Raw genomic sequence first — 24,287 nt, forward strand, 5'->3', positions numbered from 1 at the left:
ATTCACAGCATGCAGTTTGTCCAAAAGAGCTAAGTCCCCTCTTCCAATCTCTTGAGGCATATAAGCACCCATTACTCTCTTAGCATTAAAGCAGCCATGTGGAGTAGTGTTAGTGAGACTTGTTTTTTCATTGATCGTTAATCAACAACTGAAAGTAGCTGAAGCAAATTTGTTACAAGTGGGCACATAAATACAGGAAATTGTTTTGTAGCAATATTTTCTTGCTTAAATAGTTACTTTCATAGCAAGCCTGTGTTCAGTCTTTATTTCAGCTTTTCTTTGTTTTGCTTTCCTTGGAGTTTGTGCTGGTTGGTTCAGTCCTCTTCACCTGTTCAAGCTGTTACTTGTGAAGCTATAACTAAGGTATGTCATCTCCTGTATCTATCTGAATTGAAAGCACCATGGCTAACTTCGCAGAGTGAGCCTCTGAGAGTAGCAGAATTATTTTATCCACTAATTACTGATACCTAAGGGGTTGGTTTCACCTAGCTGTGCAGTTGCCAAGCAGAGGTTGCGTGACAGCAGGAGGATGTAAGCAAATTGATTATTTATCTTGTGACACCGAGCACACGTACTGGGTTACAGGAGATTCATTCTGTCTTCTGCTTCCCAACTTTATGACCCCATTGTCACACATGTTCAGGATGAGTTGTGTCCGTATTTACTTCTGGTGGAGCCTGTTATTGGGACACCATATGTCTCTACAGAATTCAGACACAAGTGTTTTGTAGTGTTATTTTGGTGGCAACTTCTTCTCTCTTTATGCCTTTGTTTTTCCTGAGTGAAGAGCGCCATGTTTTAGTTCTGTCTTTGTAAGTCAGAACTGGACCTAGCAGTTGTTGGTAGGAGGCCTTTGAACTTCTTTGTCTCAGCCTTAGTTCCTGTCTTCTGCTATCCCCATCATTAAGGTAGGATGTGACACAGCCTGCAGCTCTCACCTTAGGGCTCTCTGGCCACGGGAGGGAAGACTGTAGTTTCCCTCAAGTAATTTTGAGCTCATGCCCCCATGACTGGGTCTTTTAGGTCCAGATGTGGTCTGAGGGCATAAAAGACTGTGATAGTCAATAAGGAGAGCAAAATACAGCTTCACAAAAATATGTTCAGCCAAGAGGCAATTCTGAAAACTCTTTTCATCGTTTTGGTATAACTTGGGGTGAGCTATTTCACATGGCATATGTTTTCTGTGTAATGCACCAGCCCAGTAATAGGAGGCCACCAGAAAGTTGGTGCTACACATGTAGATGAAACGGGCTTGGAGGAATGAAACCTTATTAAAGGCTGATAGTATCCAAATAGCTTCAAAGGGGGTGCATTTCAGATGCCTTGTAGTTTCCAGGAGTACTGACAGTTCTGCTGCTCTGACCAGGTATTGTAGTGGTGATCAAAATTTTGAGGTCTCCCTAAACTAGCTTCTGCTTTGAGGCCACACACTCGGCTGGTAAAATCTAAAATTGTGCCATTTAGGCTGCTGTGGCTATTTTGAGTCAGGTCAGGTAACAATATACCTCTTAGGCAGAGATACAGTTCTGGCCAGGTAGAAAAGCACAAGTGTGATTAAGTTAGGTGCAATTGTATTAATAAGGTACAGTTGTAGTTTTCTGATATCTGGTGGTGTCATTACCAGACAAGGCATCATCCTGTCTTTGGTAGATCTAACCCAGTGTTCTTCCCATAGTCTTATGACATTATCCCCCAAACGTATGTACAGCTGAGGAGACCATCTGCCCAAAGGAGGGAGCATGTGTGCTGGGTATCTGTTACCTGATACTCTCCCTCCCTACTCAGCTGGGTCCTCATCTCACAGGAGAGAAAACATACCACATCACGGCCGGTTCAATGAGGAGATAGATACTCCTTCTTGGTGGAGAAGTTGGTGTTCAGCAAAATGTCCTAGTGCATGCCCAGAAGGAAAGGTTGGAATAAGGAGTTGCTGTCCATTTGTAATAGCTAACTGAACAAGGTTTTCATTCCTTCCACACTTCCAGTTTAGCTGTTGCCTCCTCCAGTCTCCAATCAACTTTGTGGTCAATATGCAGCTGGAGGGTGCCCTTTAGCACCTGAAAGAAGAGTGAGACTTCCATCAACACGAGGAAGGAGGGGCCAGACAAAATGCCCTGCTACTCCATTGCTCATTTCCTGTTTTCACGTATTTCCCCAATTCTTTCAGAACCCAGAGAAATCCATTTCTTAATGCCTGAGAATAAGAAGCAGCGGAGCACTGGGATCTCTTAGTTTGCATTAAAAATAGCATGTCTTCTAATCACCTCAGAGCAACAGGCATGAAAGCTCCTTCCATAGAGATGTCACAAAAGGTCACATTTTCCTTTTAATGATGAGCAGTGCTTTTAAAGGAGCTTAAGATAAACTTCAGGCCTGTTGCCCATATGATTTGTTGACTGCATACAGAGGCTGCAGCCCTTAGCTAAGCAGGGGTAGTGATTCTGTCATTAGAGCTCTGGTTGAAACTCAGAAAATTTTGCATGTGCTTCCCTGATGTGCTGTAGAGCCTGTGAATGTTTTCAGGCGAGGCATTTTATCTTCTTGGCCTCAATTCATAATCTTAAAAAAAACCAAACCCAAAACCAACAACGGGCACAATACAACACAGTTCTTGAAACCATTTTCCTTTAAAATGAATCCACAGATAATCCTCAAAAATCAGAGGCAGGGAGCAGGCGATAGAACAACAGCTGGGGAATAGGAGATGGGTTATAGAAGAGCAAAGGCGGATAACCTTCCTGTTATATAACTTATATATGAACCTATTCTGCATTGATGTTGATTTACAAGTTGTTTATTTACTGCGGAGAGCCTCTGCATCTTAAATACAGGTACATAGTAATAACTGCGGTTTCTTTTTCTATCTTCTGTTTGTCTGTATTGGGCTATAAACTCTTCAAGGACCAGTGCTTTTTCTCAGTGTGTGCACTGCCTACAGTAATGGGTCCTGCTCTCAGCCTGCATGTGTTAAGGATGTACTTAGCTCATAGGTATAAACCAGAAATAAGTAGGATCTGGTCCTGCAAGGTTGTTAGTGCTTTCTCTGATGATTAGAGCTGAGAGAACTGTGGGCTACAGAACTCAAAGGTGGTCTGCTGAAAAAATGAAGTCCTTCAGGCCCTGTGGTTGAAAGGTAAAAATCTTTTTCTCAGAGTTCAGGCCCCTTAGTCCCTGGTCCTGAGCTACAAGAAGACAGCTAGAAAAGCTTGAGCTGGTTTAGCTCTGTAAGCTGCAGTGCAGGGCTGACTCTGTGAGATGGGGCTCATCCTGAGCTCAGGATGCACAGGGTTGTGTGAACCAACTCCAGCAGCTGTTCTCCAACACTACGTGGCTTGTGCTTCCAACAAAGAGAACCCGTGGCTATAATATCTGGCAGCACTGGGGGGTGTCTGGCTAATCATGTTGCTGGAATCTGTTGATAACTTCCACGTGTATGAAAAGAGCTGCCTCTTTCAGCTCTGGGAGCATGTGCAGGGCTTTTTGCCTGTGCACAACTATGGAAGTTTGCTGTTTCTCTTGGGTAAGGAGGTTTTGATACACCACTCACCTTGCTCATGCTTTTCTAGTACAGAAGTTTGCCCTCAGCAGAGCTCATTGCCTGACAGGCACTTGGCCATGAGCAATCCCTGAACTTTGGACCAAGGACTGCAAGTGTTGCCACATCCTCTTGCATGTGCAGTGACAGGCAGAACATGATTCAGGAGTTGAAAGGTCTTGCGGCATCACGTTACATCTCTAAGCAGTGTGGTTCATCCTCTCCTTTTAAGGAGATTTAGTATCTCTTTACATTTATGGAAGTGGTTTTCAAGCTACAGGGTATTTTTTAAAATTGTAATATCCTCCAAATAGAACATATAAATTTTGTTAGCACATGCATCAGTGCAGAAATTGAGATTCTCCTCATTGTGTTTTTGGCTGCTATACGAGTGGTTTTAAATAACTTTCTATTACTCCGTAATGCTGTCTTGAGATACGTGAATCCGCTTTCAAATGTGTGAATTGAGAGTGGATCAGGAATGTAATGAAAAGTATCTGCTGGTGAGCAGAAGTGCTGGTTGCTGTATAATTGAGTTTTCTTTAGGACTTTCCATACTCTGTGTGACTCACTTGGCATGAGGTCTAAATTGTGCTAAAGTACATGAAATCCTTTGTTAATGAAGGCTCAAGTGGTCAAATGGGTCAGTAACCTTTGGTTTTCAGTCCCTTTCTTTAATCTTTATTAAAGCATTTATATAACACAGAATGGTGTTTTAAGGAGGCTGTTACGCACTTCTGAGTAATGAGCTTCTGTTTTGAAAGTTCCCCAAGTTTTACATGCTAGTTCTAGAAAAGAGGCAAGTTCACTAGGTAAATTAGGTAATAAAATACTGGTTTTTAAAATTGTTCCAACAGGTGTTTGGTGGTAATGGCTTTGCTGTGACCCATAAAGTCCATAATCTTAAGGTCAAAACATTATTTTTGACTTGTTCTGCCAAATTGCAATCAGTGTTGTCTTTTGTTGGAGAAAGCACGGCGCTGTGAATAACCGGTGCAGCCTGGTACTTATGTAGTCTCCAACAAGGGAAGTACGGCTTTCAGCCTGTAAATCATTTCCTGAGATTGGTCAGCTTAGGAAAAAGCATTGTTATTTTAATGCATTTTGATACAATCAGAAGCATGTGGTGCTGAGAGAGAATAATAATTTTCTTTACAAGGATTTAGTTTCAAGAGGGTAGAAATCTGTATTTGCCCTGCTTTCCTTGTTGGCTTGCCACTTGCTAAGTGTTTTCAAACGCACCATACGGTTCTTTTTGAGGGAGGAAATAAGGCATCTAATGCTTTCTACTGTGTTGCACCATGGTTTCTCATCTCCTTAGCACTGCCTGCTTACTTAATCATAAGCCAATTAAAGTGTAATAACAGAACATGCTTTTGAACTGCTCATAAATAAAGAGAATTATCAGAGAAAGGGTGATAGAAGATTGAGAGGAGGAACTGTGAGCATTTTGGACAGCAGTGTAGTTTGTGCCTCCTGCAGTGCTGGCTACTGATGTTCATGGTGAGTGTGTCTCATTTTGTCTGGTCACCAACATCAGGATTTTTCAGAGGAGGGAAGAGGATATACTGTGGAGATTTGTGAGAGCACTAGGACCCTTTGAACTTCCTCTGGTTTCTATTTCAGTGTCTTGAACTAGTCTCCTGTCACAATGTTATCAGCTGTTAATTAGTTCCCTGTTGGGAAACGTCAATGTCAAACAGGATCTGAGGCAGGTCTTGCTGAATTCACGTGGTGGAGACCCCCCCCCCCCCCCCCCAACTTTGTGAAAGATGTAGGATATTTTATTAAAGTAAACAGAGTTATCTGAAATGAGTGCTCTAAAAGGAAAACACTCCTGTTTTTACTAAAACTCTAAACTTTAATAAGGACAGACAAGTATGTATTCTTTATGGGTTTGCTGGCCTCAGCTTGACCTCAGCTAGCCATCTGGATCCCTATTTCTTAATAACATATAGTCTGCTGAATTTGGCTTTTATGACTTACAGCTTAAGCTATTAAATACAGAACATTTGCTTTCACAGGAACTACATAATTTTCAAATAAACAAGTGGTTGGAATATATACATTACGGGAGACAGTCCTCACAGCAAACTCCTCTCACAAATGAAAGGGGGTCAGATTTTTCTTTGGGGAAAGTAACAAAGGACTTATTTCCAGATTTAGGTTTGGCATTGATGTAGAAGCTAGGAAGTTGTGCTAAATGGAGTTTTTTCTAATCAAACACTTTTTCTTAATCAGAAAAAAAATAAAATCATAAAATGAAAACTGTTCTTGGGAAACTTACCAAACTGTTCAAAAACTTACCATTCCTGAAAAATTTCTCCCCCTTTTTTTCTGATTTTAAAATGCCTTTTTTAGACATCTTGAAAATGGGAGAAAAAAGTAATTCAGTTTGGAATAGCTCAAATTTCTGAAGAGAAACTCAAAGAAAAACCAAGTAAAGCACTAGGTTGCTTTATTTTGGTTGACCTAGTCTGAAATATGCAGTGATAGGGATTTTTGCTATCTCGAGCTTGAATTGAGAAAATGTGTCAGAAGCCTTGTGGGACCTGGCAAGGCGATCTCTGCCAGTTCTGGGCATCGGTGATCAGTGCAGCACCAGGCCAAGCAGTACTGATGTACTTGGGGAATTCCCACCTGGCTCAGTGCAGCCCTGACAGGAAACACTAACTCAGGTTTCAAAAAGCTCTGTGACTACTTTGCCTGGCACCTCAGCCCAGCTGAAAATCTTCATGTTTCATGTTCATGTTTCTTCAAGGCTCCTTGGCTCAGGGTGTGGGGTACTGAATCAGCTTAAGCTTCTGCCGCTGGAGATGAGAGGGTCCTTGTAGTGTGAGGGGACCACTCCAGTTACTGCCCATTTACCAGCACATGGAGAAGGCCAGGCCACAGTTTCTTTAGAAGGAAAAGAATCACATTAATTATTTTTTTTAAAAAACAAAAAAAGGGAAAAAAAAGTTAATGGTCAAGTGGGTAGAAGCAAGACTTGTGTCATTAGCTTTATTTATGGTTCCAGTCCTGCTGCCTGTGTCCTGAGCAGAAGGAGCCCTGAAAATAAAGCAGGATTTCTCTCAAGAGCAGACAGGCAGAGTGGATTAATGACAGGATACACTTGCAAGTGCCCACAAACGCAAACACAGCTGGGAAGTGCGGTGGCTGCTCCCAGCTGTGAGGCTGGCCCTTTGTGCCTGCTTATTGTGGAGCTGGTAATGTTGATGCTGGTTAGCACTGAGCCTGGCTGGGGATGTGGGGAGTTGGCAGGAGGCTGCGGGGACTGCATCCCCCAGAGCCTGTGCAGGGGAAGTGAGCGGGGAAGCGTGTGTTTGTGGGCCCCGAGGAAATGGAGGAGTCAGAGGTTTCTGCTCTGAGTTGGCCTCCAGACTTTTTATGAATTGTGTAAATGGAGGGTGACAGACTTGCTGAGTATAATGGTCTAAACTTTGTGACTAGACATTATTTACATGTCCATTTTGGAGAGAAGATTTGAGCCTGCCTGTGACAGCCACTCAGTAAGCACCAACAGCCTGGTTTGGAGCCTCTGCTCCAGCTTGAAATTCCATTTTATGACAGCCCTCTGCCCAATCCCAACTCTGTATTTACAGATCTGTTACCTGCATACAGTGAGACAGCTGTGCCTGAACCCACCTGTACTCCACTGCAAACAGGCAAGGGCTTTCATGTAACCAGGATAGCTGGAGAAGAGGTTTTGCCAGTATTTTCTTAATGTCTTTATTAGACACAAAAGCAAGAGCTTTTGTTTATAGGGAATCCAGGGACTGAGGCTCTTAGGGACTGGAGAACTATGGTACTTCAAGATAATTCTCCTACTGTTGCTCCTCAGGGGGACCATGTGACTGAGGAACTTTTGGGACCCCTGTGCCACAAAAGATCACTGATCTTTTAATGAAATTGTCATTCCTTAGCAAATGCCTGATGTTTGGCAAATTTCATTTGAGTTTGCTGCTCTGAAGAGTTTAGCAAGGAGGAGGGAAAAGACCAGGTTGACAGTGGAATGAGGGGAAGGCAGGAGAAGGGGGCAAGGCTGGTGCCAACCACCCTGTGTTCTGGGGCTGAATATGCAAATGCTGGCAAGTGCTGTTTCACAGTGGAAACACCTCTTCCTGGCTGGTTCTGTTATCATTTTCTCTCTGGCTCATTTACTTAAGTCACCAGCTGGTTACTAGCTTTTCCCCAAAGCAGGAACCAGATGCATGCTAAGAGGAATTTTATGGCAGGAGTGGTTGCTTCAGCAGTCCCAGTCTGGAAGAGATAGTCCTCTTTTATGAGCATTGACATTGGTCAAGCAGAAAATAAAGCAGTGCTGTATTTCACATTTGGGGATAGAAGTTGTTTGAGAAGGAGCTGAATTTTTTCAAAGATTGTTACTTCTTACTGAATTATAAGAAGGTATGCATAGATGCAAGTCTTTGTCTCCTTTCATTACAAGTGGCTTCATGGAGTGTGCAGTCCCTAGTGGCTGTGTCTGGCTGTTTGTGCAGGGGTTCTCCCACGCACAGCCTTCCTGACTGACAGACAAAACCTGGCAGCACTCACTGTCGAGACTTAAGATGTTCCTCATGTGATTCTGCTCCACCCATCTGTCCATGGTGATCTCCCCCACTGGTGATGCCACAAGACAGACCATGTCGCGGGGCTCTGGGTGACTCAGGTCACAGCACAGCATGTTGGGTTGACGTACTGACACGGCGAGCGTGAGCTGAGATTCCAGATGAATAATAAAGTCAAACACCCAAGGCACATGCAGCTGTTTTCCCCATGACTCTGGTTTCCAGACAGAACACCTTCTGCAGCAGTCAAGCAGTTGGCCGGGGACAAGTGGGTCTTAACCATGACAGCTGTCTTGGTTAGACTGTGTCTATCCAGAGCAGGGAGATGGTGGTGATTCTGTCCTTAAGGGCATCTCCTGTCCCCTCCTAAGCCACCTTTCACTTTGTGTTCTTGCTGCATGCCCTGGCGAGGTCTTGGTCGTGGTCTCTGGTTCCTCTGGTGACTCTGGCACAGAAGGGAGGCTGGCACTCACCAGGGTTGAAGTCCTGTCTGTGGATGCCTTTTTGTGAAAGCATCTGGCACCTCAGAGGCTTTCTTAAAACCTCTAAAGCTGAACGAGTGAGTTGTTTGCTGGGCTGTCCTGCTTAGCAGCTCCTGAGCTGGTATGATATGACCTAATTAGGCTGGTAACAGTTCATAGATGCTGTCCCTGGTGTGTCTGGATGGGATTGTGCATGGGGTGGCAGCGGCCATTTCTCGAGACTCCAGAGGTGCAGACTTTCAGGCAGGCCTGGAGGAAATGACAGCAGGGGATGTCTGGAGAATCCTCAGAAAAGCAAGCAAAAAGCTTCCAGTTGTCAAGTACAGAAAGACTTTGCTGTACTTAATTCCCCTTCACCCTGTGACAGGTGACTTGTGCATTCCAGATTGCTAATGGAGATAAGCAGTTTAGAGGTGATTTAAAAGATAAAAGGTTTAAAGCCTGTGGGAGCTTTGCTCTGCAGTTGTATTGTGCATGGGAAGTGCATGTATTACTGTAATGTGTGTGAAATGGGTCTGTCAATAGGATCATGAGCAAAGCCTTGTCGTGCCAGTAAAACTTCCATAATGTGCCATGGGATGTGGTCAGTACTGCTTGGCTGGGATGCTCTAAACTGGGGAGAAGGAAGAAGCAGAAATCCAAAGTATGGTACTAAAATTTCTAAAAAAAAAAAAAAAAAAAAAAAAAAAAAAAAAAGCTGGGAATGCCTGCTAATCTGTACCGCATCCCCTGCTGCAAGGTTGAGGTCTTCAGGCAATGTTTTTATGCCATTTGTATTTATCTTTGGCATCTCTGGTGGCACATATGCCACAGCGCTGGAGCCGTGCCTTCAAGGATGTGTTCTAGCCAATGTCTTTTGTGTCCCTTCCTTCTTAATCTGGTGCTTTGGGCCTTATTATTTCAAATATATCCACCACAGTGTAAAATTGCAGTTTAAACTCCGTTACCATGGGTACCACGCAATTTGCACAGCCTGCTCTCCACTCCTCAAAGTTAACTTTGGAGCATTTAAAATTAGAGATAACAGAGCCAGCTGATTACAGAAACTAGCCATAGGCTAATGTGTCTTCCCCATACAGCTCCAGAGCTGCCTTGAATCCTGAAGCGTTGCTCTTCTGTCATCGTGTAGTTTGCGTTAACAGGCATGCTGGGAAAGGGCTGCACTTGGTTACTACAGGATTATGGAGTTACATACAGGGTTACATCAAGGGCAACACTGGGAATATATGTTTGACCTTATTATTAGAGGAAAGAGGTGAGAGACCTTGATTTTCTCTCCGTCTCGGGCAGTAACGCACTTACCCACAGGAATTCTCTCAGTCTACAAACCTGTAAAATGGGATTTTATTACTTTTTCATCTGAATCATTTCCTAAAGTTTAATTGACACCTTTAAATTGTATAATATCACACTGACAAGAAAAGTAAACCCAATCCAAGCCAAAAAAAAGTGATATATTTTTATTGTGTCTTACTTTGCATTTCTATCACACCTCTGAAATACAAAGTTGACTCGAAGGTATAGGATGTACTGAGAAAATTTTCTCTCTGCATAGTGTATCACAGGAAAATCTGCAGGAGGAACAGAACTAGTGTGTTAGAAAAGGATACTCAAGCAAGGGGAAGGAGCCAAGCCAATGCAGCAGCTCTTGGTTTTTTATCCCCTTCTCTTAGGCCTTTCTTTGTTTCTCAGCTTCAGGTAGAAGAGAAGGTTCTCTTCTCTCTCTGAAGCTTTCTCTCTGCCCCTTAAGACCCCCAGTAACAGTGAAAGACTCCTGTCCTGTCATTTGGAAGGCAGTTGTTGCAGCTGCCTTGTCTGTTCACCTGCACACTATGCATGGGCTGTATCTATATTAGAGTCCTGGATGCTTCAGAAAAAGGAAAACCAGCTTTAACTTTGGACAAGAGCGCCTGGAAAACAGAGCAGAATAGAGTTTAGCACGGAGTAATGTACTCCTGCTTTCCCTCCGGGGTGAATCTTCTCCTGCTCCAGTAGGACAGGACTCAACACCACCAACTAAGAAGATGCCCTCATTGCTGCTGGGTTGAAGTGTGTCCCTGGAGTAGCTGTGTAGGCAGCACGGACCTGTGGCCAGTTTGTGGTGTGGCTCATGCCAGGCTCATCAAGGTGCACAGGGTCCTGCCTGCTCTGGGTGCTCTGGGCATCACATCTTCAGCTTCCCTAAATCCATGCTTAGCAAAGCTGGAAGTGGCTCTGCCCAGCCATCAGGCTCATTGCAACACTTTGTCCTGACCCTTAGTCACAGCTTCTTGGGCCCTCTTCTTCCCTCTTCTCCTCCATCCATCCCCTTTTCCTTCTTCAAAATTATTGTGACCTCCGAGGGAAAGACTCCCATACTGCTGGTTTGCAACAGCTTGGCTGTCAAGGCTTTTGTGAAGAGACGAAAGGCAATGGCTGATTCTCTGTTGATGGTGTCTGTCACTCATGACTGAGACAGAAAGCCCTCTGCAATTTTGGCACATCCTGGCTTTATTCACTGCAAGAGCTCTGCTTGAGAACAGGCTCATTTTAACACACACTTCGGTTTTGCATCCATTAGAAAGTGCTTAGTCCAAAGATAGATGAAATGCAGTATTTAATAAGATGCATGTATTTACAGTGCCCTTATTCTGAAGTAGGTTTTTGTTTTGTTTTTTCTCTTCATTTAAGAAGAAAAAAAATAAAAAGGGAAAAATTGCAGTTACTTCCTACAAACTTAGTAGTAGTAGTGTTTGGCAAGGTCTTGGTCCCAAGAGGTAGAGGGAATGTAAAGTAATGTCCCAAATGGAAAGGTCTCCAGCTTCCGACGGGAGCTCTCTGTGTGTGGTGTTAGACCGAAGAGTGGAAACATGTCTTCTGGTGTGTGGTATTGAGGTGAGGACAGTGTGCCCCTAATAGGTGGAAGATTTCTCAGTCTCAGATCTTAAATAAATACTTTTTCTTGGCTACTAACTTGCAGGGTTGCAGGTTTCTGTTTCACTAAATGACTGTAGCAGACAGTCCTTATCCAGAAAGGAGTCTTTAGTGAGCGTTTTGTCTCCAGCATGTGAAGATACACCTTGTGTCCATACAACAGTTTAATGGATTTCTGAAACAGCTGAGGCTTCTTAAAACAAATGGCAAAACCTGTGGTACATTGCCATGGCAGCAGTTAACGGTGAGAGTCTTATAATGGCCGTTCTCCTGAAGGGCCAGATTCTTCTGCGGAGGAAGCCAGCCAGAGCTGCGGCCGAAGGGGGTGTCTGGAGTAACTCAAAGTGACCTGAGCTCTTTCTGCTTTGCTGACGAACTGAGAAAAAAATAGGCCAGCAATTCATTTTACAAGTCTCTTAAGCTATCATAAGAATTTATAGGAACTCATTATACAATAAATTATAGATATAAAATAGCAGGTGGCACATCTTTCAAGCAGTATTCATTAAAATTCATCTTGACAAGACCAGGAAAACAGCCCCCAGCCCTATCTTCGCTGAGCAACTACTAAGGAAGTAAGTTGTGGTTAAGAGAAATTGAGCGTTAATGACAGGTCTATGCTAGTAAACGGCAGCACAGTGTCTCAGATACCTCAGCAGTAATTGTCATCAGAGCAATTTCTTTCCCTGCTAGTTATAAAATCAGATATGCTAGAGACACTATTTGTAAAACCCAGACACCATATATTTTCATGAAATGTAACAATTGTCTCCATCTCCGAGGTTCCTGAAACAAACCTTCTTGGGGTCCTAGCTGGGCTGCTGTATGCAAGCTGTGAAAATATTGATGTACTCATTTTATCCTTTGCTTTTCTTGACCTTCTCTGTTTCCTTTCTTTATTCCTGACTTACTGGCAGCCACTAATGTAGCCCGGTTACTTCTGTGCCAAGAGGATGAGGAAACCATTTCCTCCCAAGCCAACTATGCTGACACTGCTAACCTTGATTTCCATAAATGATTGAATGGTGTCTCCTGTCTGTAGTGTATTTCAGGCTCCAGTTACCCAAGATTCTTGGATGCTGAGAGAGCTTTTCATCTTCCCCATCTCTTCCTCACAGTCATAACCAAGCGTGACTGACTCCTCTACCTTCACAGCTGTGAGCTGCTCAGACTAACAGTAGCAGCCCCAAGATGCTTTTCCCCATGAATTAGACTTTTCTCAACTTGTAGGGTTTTAAAGTTTTTTTCTAACCTACTGAAAGTTTTGATGTGGATATTACAGTGAAAAGGAGATTTCTGTAGTCACCAGACAAGCAGTGGGAATTAAAAAGTACTGAGAGTAATCCAGTCGTTTTAACACAGTAGCAATTTAATAGCTTTTAGAATAAATAAATTTGTGATGGCAAGATCAGCATTGCTTGTTTTTGCAGCACTAAAACTTCTTCTAGGTCAGCTGGGTCAAAAGGCACCATTTCCTAACACTACTGCTAAGCTAAGCCAGCTTTTAGAGGTAGACATTTTCTAGGAGGGAGAGGAGTACCTAGTTATGTGCTGCTTAAAGCCCACTCAGACTGACAGTGAACATTTCAGTATGGGTTTCTCTCAGTCAGGGTGGCGCTGGACTCTTGATTCTCAAGTTGAGGCAACATCCTAGTGCAGTCCTTTCTGAATTTCTGGGCCACACATGCAGCCAGGGTAAGCTGTTGACTTCTGCTGATGATCAGCAATTTATACCAGCATAACCTGGCCTCTGGATTGCCTCCTCTAGCTGTGGTGCTTTAAAGACATTGCTATCCACATCAACACCAGCTGAAATTCAGATACATTTGACCTTCATTCCCTAGAACTTTGGAAACTGAATAATAAACATGTAGTGAATTCTGCCATCCAGATATCAGATTATTTTTCTTTGCATCCCTTTGAAAAATGTTTATTATGTTATTTTAAGCCTCTGCTGCTGAGGGGAAAGCATAGGGTGGGAGTGGGAGGGTGTGGAAAGTAGGAAGGGGGAGGAGAGTGTACTCTAAAAGGAAAAAGCTATGTGGAAAGCTTTGGTACTAATGGATTGGATCCATTTGCAGCCTTATTGTTTGCAGACTAACGTGTATAATGCATTGTTGGGCAAAACACTAAATGCTTAAAAGTAATTTATGGCAATTTAGGTTTTTATCATTGCTTGCATGTTGCTCTGGGGAATATGTAATAAAAGACAAGCTCCCGGACTGAAAAGTTTATAGTCTTAAATGTGCAATTCTGCAGGCAGCTCAGTGAAACTAATAGATCTCTGTAAGGCAGAGTCAGGGGCTCGGGTGGGTGGGCTGACCTCTCAGGGTAGCAGCATAGCTCCCTTCTGAGGGGAAGAAGCGGAACAGTTTAGGAAAAGTACGCACTTAGTCCTTATAATTTTCATCGCAGGTAACCATGCAGAACAGATGTGTGTAGTTGGGTAGGTCATACAGGAGTCTTTGAAAAAAACCTCAAAGTGAAAGAAAGGGAAACAGCTCCTATAAAAGACAGATTTTTTTAAATTAAATAAAATGTATACATCAAGAGAATTGTCTTTTAAAGTTTAATAAGAGGAGAAGCAGGAGTAGGTGCACATTAGTGAAAAATAGTTACACATACCTTGTGCATAAAAGAGAGCCTTAGTCCTCTGTTGCGTGCATGTATGTGTATGCACATTGGTTTTTTTCTGTCAGTTTTTACAGGTAGATGTCAAAGTGTTTAACAAAAAGAAGGAAATGTACTGCCTAATATATAAAACAGGGGAAGTAGGATGGAGTTGCTGGCATACTCTACCCACAGGCAAATGGCAGAGCCAGAGTAAACAGGTATCCTTAACCCATTTTATGCTAGGTTGCAGTGCATCCAGCCTAGAGCTGTCTAGACCTGTGCTAGTCTGCATCAACAGAAATTCTGTGTGATGTACTTAAGTGAAAGTAAATGTATGCTAAATGCACTTACCAATCTATGTGTGAACAAGGCTTCAGCAAGGTTTCTTCATTGTGATAAACTTGCATGATGTGGTAAAGGTTTCTGTATCCAAGATTGAAGGGTCTTCTAATGGCAGCTTCCAGTTAGAAGTGAAAAATAGCTTGTCTGTTTTGTGCCCTCTCCCTTGGGAAAGGTGACACTTAAGAGCAGCCAAGGCGCCGTCCCCTGCCGTCCTGGCTCCGGGACATCAAGAAACCAGCATTCCCTTCATCAAAGCACAAAGGTTTTCTAAAGACTCTGCCAATTTCAATTAATTCCTTATTGGGTCAGCTTCTTCATGAATTTGTCTGAAGCAAGAGGGTTAGGGAGAAAACCAAAAAGAAACCCTTCCTAACACATTCTGCACTGTGATTATTAGAAGATGCTCATTGGAAGTGGAAAACCCCATTCATGTATGTAGTGCCAGGTTCTGACCAGGTATTTAAATGTTAACTTATTGTTTTCCAGATAACTGCCCCGAATGTGGAGCTGTTGTCTCCTCTGTGTGGGTAGGCATCTCTTCTGTTTCCAAGGGAAGAATCTTTGAAACATCTCATTTTCTTCCTGGTCAGCAAGAGGTGGAAATGCTGATTACAGACTATCTCCAGCAAATTCCTGGGACAGCAAAACTGCTTCCCGCTTCTGGCATCTGTATTTTCATTGCCTGGTATTTTTGGTATTCTGCTGCCAGCTAAAATCACATTTATTGCAGTCAGACCTTTAGCAGAGAGATGATTGAGGTTTCAGTTCAGACTATTAGAGTGCATGTTCAGTGGTGGTAGACAATGTTAAAGTTCAAAGCAAAATTATTTTTTTTTTGTAAAAATGCCATCTGATCATCTGGCATACTTGATGTAGGTGTGTCCATCCTTCCGTTAATGTCCCTTTTGAATGCCTGTGTCTTCTGCATTTACCTCTCCCAAGAGGCGTGCACCCACCTCCTATGGTTCTGACTACGTGGCATTATTTTGCATCAGTGACACATCAGAGGGCTGTTGGGACGCCAAGTGCTGAACACTCAGCTGTCGAGAACATCGATCTTTCTGCTGAGCCAGAGCAAATTTAATTAGCTTATTTTAACATTCTTCTTCATCCCGCGGGTGGGTAGAATTGATGCTGGCTGGAGCCTCATTTCCACATAGCTCATTTAGGGTAACTAATTATTGCATGTAAGTGAATGGTACACTCTGCTGACAGCCTCTGCAGTAAGTTGGAGCAGTCACTTTCCATTTATTTGCTGTCAGAGCCATCTGAAACCTTCCCCCTTCAAGGCAGCAAAATCTTCCAGTTCAGCTGGATGTTAACAGGGCAAAGTGTTGGAAAGCTGTAGTGAGCACAGCCCCATGCCGGTGACAATGGTGCAGCCAAGGAGACTAACTCAGTGTCGAAGAATGAAAGTCCAGGCTTGGAAATAAAAAAAGCCTGAACTGTCTCCAGCTTAAGGTTAGTCCCCATTGTGTGTATGCATTATGATTCTTTCTAATTGCATACTTGCATCCTAGTTTTACCTTAATACTATCCTTATTTTTAACTTGGTTTTAGTCATGTATTTCTCACTAATCTAGTTCCTGGAAATGTCTGACCCATTCTTGCTGAAGCTTTAAAACAAACAACTCCCAAACAAAAGCATTAACTTGAGTCAGATATCATATATGGGGAATTAATTTCTGAACAACTAAAATCAGCAAAGTTATAAGAGTCTGAGAGGTGAGAAACTGTGCAGCCTTAAATACAGGTGGTAGTATCAGCTGTCCCCATAGTACTTAGGGGATATGCAAAGACATGTGTAGCAGTGAGGTTCCTTTCTCCCTGATCTCAGCCACTTTGGTGTCTGTCTGCTACTTGCATCTGTAATGTTTTCTCTTGTGGGCTTTGATCAGAGGCTTACAATAAAGAGTGTGTGTGTGTGAGGATGTACAGAAGAGGTTATTTCAACAGGCTAATTTGGTGTACGAGCATTTCTTACTGAATAAAGAGGGTCACAAAATGGGTAGTAACGTCTGTTGTAACCTTTGTTATTCCAGATAAGCTGCAGAAAACCTAAGACCCTCTGCTATACAAGTGAGGCAAGAAAAACAGTTTGAAGAAATTGGAGTAGTTCCCTCAGCTGCTCTGAAGTGTTATACTCGAAAGTCAGTAGGGGGGCTCTCACTCTTCTTCCATTACTTTCTGGGCATCTTTGCAACCACTTCCCTTGTTCCAGCTTGAGATCCTTTGGCAGCAGAGACTGTGCATAGAGCAGCCCTGTCAGGTCTCCCAGTGGAGGGAGTCTGCCTGGGAGTGTGCTGTGCTCCATTTGCCTTTCCTGATGGGTGTTTCTTTTGTTTTGGAGCCATCACCAGCTTTTCTTAGGGCAGGCATAGGGATTAAGCAGCTTCTTGCTGGTCCCAAAGTAGGCTAGACTTAACAGGGTATCTGAATTAATGTGTCTCAAGTGAGCTGTGGAAAATAAAGCTGAGAGAAAAAGGCTTGCACATAAGTATACACATATGTAGCATTTTATAGTCCTTATAGCGTTGAGTTTATGCTAAATTCACTGAATAGAGACTAAATAGAGTATGTATTTCTCTATTTCTTTGTAGGAACAGAGAGTTTCCCTTGGTTAACAACCAGACGCAGCATCCTATCATCTGCTTAAACAGGTATGAACTTTTTACTTGTTAGCGTAGTTTCACAAGGAGACTACTTCAACAGACCAAGGAAGCTTGGGAAAAGAGCAAAAAGAAAACTCCTCTAGCTCCGGGAACACTTTATTTTTCTGGGGTTAGTTCCTGCTTTTGTAATTTGTCTTGTTTTTTGTTTTAAAAGCTTCCTGTGTCTGATAGGAGCCACCGTACCTGTTGTCAAAGAAGCTGTTGCCTTGCTTTTGGCTTAGCAAGAACCTGCTTATAGTTCTGGGTGGAAAGGGCCTAAGATGGTGTTGATACAAAGGCAGAGCATCTGAGAGAGGTGATGGTGTTGCTACATGCTGCTCTGGTTTGTCATGCCCTGCCACTGCAGCGAGTTGTACAGCAGAAAAGATGAGAACGGTTTGGCAGAGTAAGGGCAAGCATAATACTGCCTCATCTCCAGAATTAAAAATGATTGGGTTAGATCTAAGAAATGCACTTTTCCTCCTCTTAGGGAAAGAGAAAACTTTCAGGAGAACCACCCCCGAAGTCTAAGAACAAATGTTAGAGAGAGCAATGTGCTGCCTGTGTCATGTGAATAAACCAATAATTGTTTTGCCAGTATTTCTATATGCACATGTATTAATTTCAGCTTGATTTACAAGTGAACAAGTTTGATTTAGAAGTTCACAAGCAAATGGGAATGGAGTTTGATTGAAAGACTATATATGAAGCATAGGGAAGAAATGCAGGAGGGCAGACTGAGTAGGGTGGCAAATGCCCAAGTTTCTGCTGTTGTAACTTCACTTGGGCAGGGCAGGGTGAAATACTGCCATTCTTTTAGGGTGAAGTGTGTTCACTCTGCCTTACAACACAAGCAAAACAAGGTTTTGGTGAGCTCAGGACATGCCTGTAGAAGCTCATGGGGAGTGAGATAGTATAATGGGATGGTGGTCCCCTTCCCAGGATCTTCTTTCAGCAAGTTAGAGGAGGTTCAGACTCTGCATCCTTTGAGGAGCAGCATCAACACATTCATCTGATAAAATTTACCTCTTGTGTTGTCATTACTAAAAAGGTGCTGGATTATGCTAGTTTAGGGCATGTTCCTTCTGTGAGGGTGAGCAAAATCAATCTCCCTCTTTCCTGACCATCCCCTAGTTTACTTCTGCATGAAGTCTATCCAGGCTCTGTGTATTTGAAGGAAATCAAGAGTCAAATTTGGCCCTCTAGGTTTTTAGGTTACAAGTACTAGGGGGTTCACTTTTCATCCGTGAACTTTTCTCTTGCAAGCTGTGGCAGCACAGACCTGCTATGGCCTGTGGGAGTCAGATAAAGCAGTGTGTGCCAGCTTCTGTCCATGAGAGACATGCTGCTGGCGTGCCTGAGGTTTAGGGTGTCTTTTGTTGTTGTGCTAAATCTCAGTGCTGCTACTCCTCTTGGAAAGCGTGGCACAGGCAGCCCAGCAGTTTGGGAAGGAGCATTTGCCTTCTGGAGGGTGAACTGTGGGAGGGCAGAAGCTGCCCCAGCCCCAGCATTTGCTCACGTCAGGCTCCCTGGGGGCAGCCAGCATGTACAGCAACCCAACACGCCTGCAGACTGGCTCCCTGCCAGCGTCTGCCAGGGCGGAGGGCAGCATAAGGCTGCTTACAGTGATCCTGAACGCTTCAGGAATTTTCCCATGGCCCCAGAATACCCTTGCAGCAGTGTGCAAGTACTAAATGATTAAATTAGCCTCTAAGACTTAAATTAACGGGAAGAGTTATTGCATTCACCATTTCTCCATTGATAATATTCCACTGGTGATAAAGTAAATTCTCAGACATCTACTGTGCAAAGCTTAAATTGTCTGTGCAGGTCCCCTCCTTAACTGACAGGCCTAAATTATTGCTCTTGAAATAAATAATATATTCATGGAGTGCCCCATAGCCTCTTGGTACTGCTGGGATGCCACAGACAGCTTAAGAAGTGGCCAAGTCTGACATGAAAAGAGAGGGAAACAGTTGTACATTAGGACTAGCATTTTCTACACAGGGTCACTGCATCAGTGGTTAGGAGATAAAAACCAGGTATAATATCTTGTGAGCATTGCTGTCTGTCCTTTGTGTCTGTAGTGACTAAAAGTAGCAGTGAAAACTAGCAGTGGAAATAATGTGCTGCAAGTGGTTGACAGGGGAAAGTTGTGATAAAGGAGGTAGGGGCTCAGGAAAAGGAGCCTGTCCCATTGTCTCCTGGTAAGAGCATCCCCCAAGGCTGGGCTGTTGCCTGAGGAGGAGGAGTAACAGAACCAGAGCAGCACGGAGGGCTACAGGGATGGGTGATAAATCTCACATCTCTCTGAGCTGGGGTGTCAGTACACCCCATTTGCAGCATTTGGAGCTGAGGGCTCATCTTTGGAAGCATTATGGCAATCTCTGATGGTGTGGTTTTGCTTTTGGGGCTGCTGCAGTGACTCGTCACACTGGTCACTGGGCACGGTGATTCCCAGTGCACTGTGAACAAACTCAGTGTCTCCTCACACGAGCTTTTCACTGTGCTATCTCTGCATGTGAGCAGGTTCTGTGAAGGGGCTCCACAGCAGGAAGGTACCTAGGCAATCTGCTCACTTGGACGCTGCCTAGGCCTAGTGTGGGGCTGTTTCTGAGCAGGGAGAGGAACTTACACCTCCAGAGGCTCTGTCACCTTGAGATTCCTAGTAATTTTGGGTAGCCTTTTCGATATAAACATTACTTGCACTTCTTTATACTTATCTACTGATGCTCAGAAGGAAAGGCATGAAGATGGGGATGCTGCTTGGCAGCAGCCATCCTGAGCAGAGGCTGAAGAACAGCCAAGGGGCCGAGGTGCACCTGTGGTGTACTCGGGGAGAATGTTTGTGTATTGATATTTTGTTTGATTTAGGTTGGAACCTCTTCAGATGCAAGCACATCTTATATGAATTTGGTAGAGAGCTAAGTGCACTTTAAATGACTGCACTTGAAATACTCCATAGCTTATATTTCAGGCTTAGAAATTTCCATCACCTCTGGTTGGAAGTTTACATTGTACAGAAAGATGTCAGTGAGCAATGATTTCCTCTAGGAAAAGGGATGCAAACTGTTACTTGCTAGAACAGTTTCTTGTAGTACTCACAGAAGAAATGTCTTAATTTCTGGAGAGCCAAAAACTCTAGAGATGATGTTGTTCTTTTTCATTTTGATTAATTTGGTTTTTTTTTCTCGGTGATCTTCGTAGCACTAGGGAAAGATTATAAGTGGGCACAGTGCAAGATCTAGCTTAGTGGAAGATCTAGCTTAGTGGTGTTATTGGCATTGTCTTCTCTTTTGCCATGCAGTCGGCTTGGGTGTCTCCAGTGTGACATTGGGAGTGTTGCAAGGAGGCATCCCCACCTGGGTGGTTCTGACACAGGGCTGAAGGAGGCTCTTGGCATGCCTGCTGTCACAGCCAGCGTGGCATCCCATCCTCCTTCATCAACCTCCCTCTTAAAAATAGTCTCCTGCCAACCAGTAGGCTGTTCTGCAACCTCACTTTCAAGAAACCTGTAGCTTTCAGCTAAAACTTATCAATGACCACAGGGTTCCTGTACCAAACTAGCCTTTGGGTTTTCCTCCTTTGTGTTTATCCCTTATCATCAGCCTACCTCTTTCCTCCTTTGAAAGGACAGCTGTCATTGATTTTATAATCAACCTGTCTCTTTCCTCCTTTTTGTGATTATCTTAATATTCATTATCTGCACCTTTTTTTTTGTATGAAAACGCCTGTTTTGAACATAAGCCATAAAGGCAGAACACTCTGTTACTTGTATTTATCAACTATGAAACATAGCATTTGCTACATTTTGAAAGGATTCAGGTGTGGTTCTTAAGCAATGGAAAGAAAGGAGAATGTCCCCTGTCACTAGTAAATCATCATGATGATGGTGGTGGTAATAATCCTACCTAGCAGGCTGAGTCACTAGTAGATGTTTAAAACTTGTTTACAGCCAAGAAGCAAGATTGTTCAGGCAAGAATTGACAGGCATGGGGCATATGACTTGCGGTGGCTTTTTAGTAAGTATCTCCCTAACTCCTTGGATGCAAGAGGTAGGCCAGAGAGACCAGGAGGGGAGAGTAAGACGAAAATGTCATCCTTCCTTTCCCATGTGTAGTGATGAGCAAAGGAGCCTAATTTGGAGGATGAGATTGGTAAGTAAGGGAAACTGGACCATTGTGTGTGTTGCAGCTCATGCTTGATGCTTTTGTCAGGATCAGCAGCCACCCCCAATACTGAGCTTTTCCACTCCTCTGCAGTACTTAAGTAGCTTTATAGAGGGGCAAGATTAAGGAAATTGAAGGTAAATTGACAAGCTGATTCTTGGTTTTGTGGAGGCTTGCCACAGTTGAGAAGTATATTTTCTTTTGCATCTCCAGCAGTAAAGTCAACATAATACGTCCCGTAGCTCAAGAACCAGTCCAGTGTGCTAATGTTGAATTCTCACAACTGTGATTTTTGTCCTCTGAGTCATGTGAAAGGAAAGAAAACTCAACACTGTGGAGTAGAAGCCCAGCTCTCCTAAAGGCAGTTGAATTTTTGCCGTGGACATCCTTTTGAAAACATATCATCTTACTAAGGATTATAGCTTTATGGTTATGTGAAAAAGGCATTGACAACGCGTCTAAAAATTATGCTTTCAATTTTGAAAGGTGTACAGTCCTTACTGTGTGGTGTATGTGCCAGCCCTTCATTCATGGGGACTGGAGGGCAACTCTGTTGGTCAGATTATGCCATCCCATCGGGGTGTGACCAGGCTGGTGACCTGCTCAGAAAGGCCTTGTATCACTTGCCTCTCCCAGTGGTCTGACCTACCAGATGTCCCCTTTTTATCTTCATGGCAAACCCTGTTGCTGTCTAAAACCACCTTTGTACATAGCATCCTACTGCTGAGTTCTCCTCAACTTTCCTGTGAAGCATCTGGTTCTGCTGGTGTCAGGGCCGGGATACCGCGCATGGAGATGCGCTTTCCCCTGCCAGCACTGGCAGGGGGCTGGAAGTCCATGCTGCCTGCAAAGTGCTCCTGGAAAGAATGATCCCATTCCCACGCGATAACTTTGTGGTTAGGCTTTGTAGTGCGAATCGCGGAATGCCGAAGCGTTACAACCCTGTTATGTTCAGTGCTGGAAACCTGATGTTCAGAATTAAGCCTGAGTTATTTAAGCAGTTGTATTTAGTAAACACACTTTTGAAAGAGACAGTGGGAGTAATGGCAGTCCTGTGACTGTTCTCCAAGAGAGGAGTTTGAGAGAGCACAGATACATTTGTATTGGGGAGCAAAGCTTATGAGAAGCACAGATGTTTGAAGCATAATGTTCTTTCCAGCATAGTTGATGAAAGAAAACACTTCATAATTGTGACCAGAAAATACTCTAGTTGTCATCCTTAAGATGAGTAATTTTTTTCCCCCATTTTTAATCCCTCCAAGACTTCGGTCTCTTCTGAAGCAGGAAGGTATAACTCAGTCCAGTCTCTGGCCATGACACATTGGGCAGCTGCAATAATTACACAGGGATAGGGATATAATATGCTGTATTCATGTACAGGTGAGGTCTTCGTGGGAAAAGGGAGATCGTGACATTACAGACATAGCTTGTTCTCTTCAATGTTTTCTGACTCATCCTTGAATTCTAAATCAGAAGGATTCAGGATGTTTTTGTAGTAAAATTGTAAGATTGCCTGTGGTTCTGCCTTTTGCCATGTCTGTGTGGGCTATCTGGGGCAGATCACAAGGCACTTTGATCAGTAGTCCTTTCTCAACAATTAATTGATAACTTTATCTGTACCTATGTCTGTAAGATTTTTCTGCAGCATACTCTTAATAACTCCCTGGTATTCTTATTTTAGTTGACTTCTTTTGTGCAAAGTAAATATTTTGCTTGCTTAAACAATTACTCTTGCATCAGTTTTGCTTTTAAAAATTGTGAGTACACCAAAGAATTATATTTCCATTTTACGAGTGCAATGAAAACAGGATTAGACACAACAGGATCAAGCCTAGGGTTAGTGATGGCAGGCCTGGGAACTAGATACAGTGTGCAACAGCTTTTGCTGTGATTCTTGTTAATGCTCTGTGATTCATTGCTGTAGCTACCATAATATTAGTAACTAGGTGTCCAAGTCTGGATTAGATCACTGTTGTGTTCGATGCTGCGTGTTCAAACAGCAGAGTTGTTCCAGACCCTAAAGAGCTTACAGTCAAATCTACAAAGAGGCGTGGAGGTGTAAGCAGCCAGACAGCATGCTGGTGAGACTATATTCATCAGTGTAATTAGTAGCTTAGAGACTCCGTAGTTCATGCTGGGAAATTGTAGATGGCAAACCGTACTCACGTGATGCTATTCACCTGGGACGTATCAGCATGAAAGCACATATATTATGCAGCTAACAAGGGATCTAATCCCATTTTACTTGGGTTTTTTTGACTTTATATCCAGTGTATTATGAGTTGTAAAGTACATGAGGCCAGCTTAATTTCTAGTCTGTCTCCACTGGTTTAGCATGCTTTCTAGTGGGAATATTTTTCCCTGGAATACAACAAAAGTCCAGTTGCTAATGCAGTGTATTTCTGTATATTGGCCAGCATAGCAAGTAACAGAAATAGACAAAATAGTTCAGCTCCATTAAAAAGTAATCTACATGTTGACCTTAAAATGGAATTAGATCCCCTCCCCCCCTCCTTTTTTCCCCCAACATTCTGAACGTTTAGATAACTGGCTTCAGCTAGCAATAAAAACACCAAATTAAGATGAGAAAAGCTATTCTTTTCTGGCCTGAGGGAGGATCTGCTAAAGTAATAGAAGTGTCTTCTTCCACAAAGCAAAAGATACCTATACCTTTCAGAACAAATCTGTACTTTGAAATGCCTGAAGTCAAGTCTCCCTCTTGGTTTGAGTTTAACTGTCTGCTGGAAATGGTGTTGCCAATTAAACTATTTTAATAAATATTATGATATTATTTGTCAGTGTGGGGTGGTATCCACCATTGGCTCCCTACTCACAGCTCATGACCTTTTTTACCACACTACCTATAGTCTACCTCTAGCTCTTCAGCCCCTGTGTTCCTTTCCTGTGATACCAGGTACCACTAGTCTTCTCATCCCCTTGGTTCCCTATGAAAAACTCACACTCTCTCCTGTGATCCTTCAGACCCACAGCACTTGGTTCTTCCCTGCATC

General features: G+C 43.2%; 1 protein-coding gene across 28 annotated transcripts in view; it reads left to right on the forward strand.

The window, feature by feature from the left end:
• The window catches only part of MAP2 (microtubule associated protein 2), a 222,603-nt gene that overhangs the window by 103,130 nt on the left and 95,186 nt on the right, over positions 1-24,287 (forward strand). For 23 of the 28 annotated variants that reach the window (XM_026852882.1, XM_026852874.1, XM_026852880.1 and 20 more), the window contains one exon: positions 17,057-17,116. The exons of 2 other annotated variants lie outside the window; for them this stretch is intronic. The gene's annotated coding sequence lies outside the window, so the exon portion shown is untranslated. Of the gene's footprint in view, positions 1-14,942; positions 14,984-15,724; positions 15,918-17,056; positions 17,117-24,287 lie in introns of those variants that run through there. 3 more of the 28 variants (XM_026852861.1, XM_026852862.1, XM_026852863.1) reach the window with 2 other exon arrangements.

The sequence above is a fragment of the Athene cunicularia genome (genome assembly GCF_003259725.1).
Source record: "Athene cunicularia isolate RWA chromosome 7 unlocalized genomic scaffold, athCun1 chr7_part1, whole genome shotgun sequence".
Taxonomy (NCBI): Eukaryota; Metazoa; Chordata; class Aves; order Strigiformes; family Strigidae; genus Athene; species Athene cunicularia.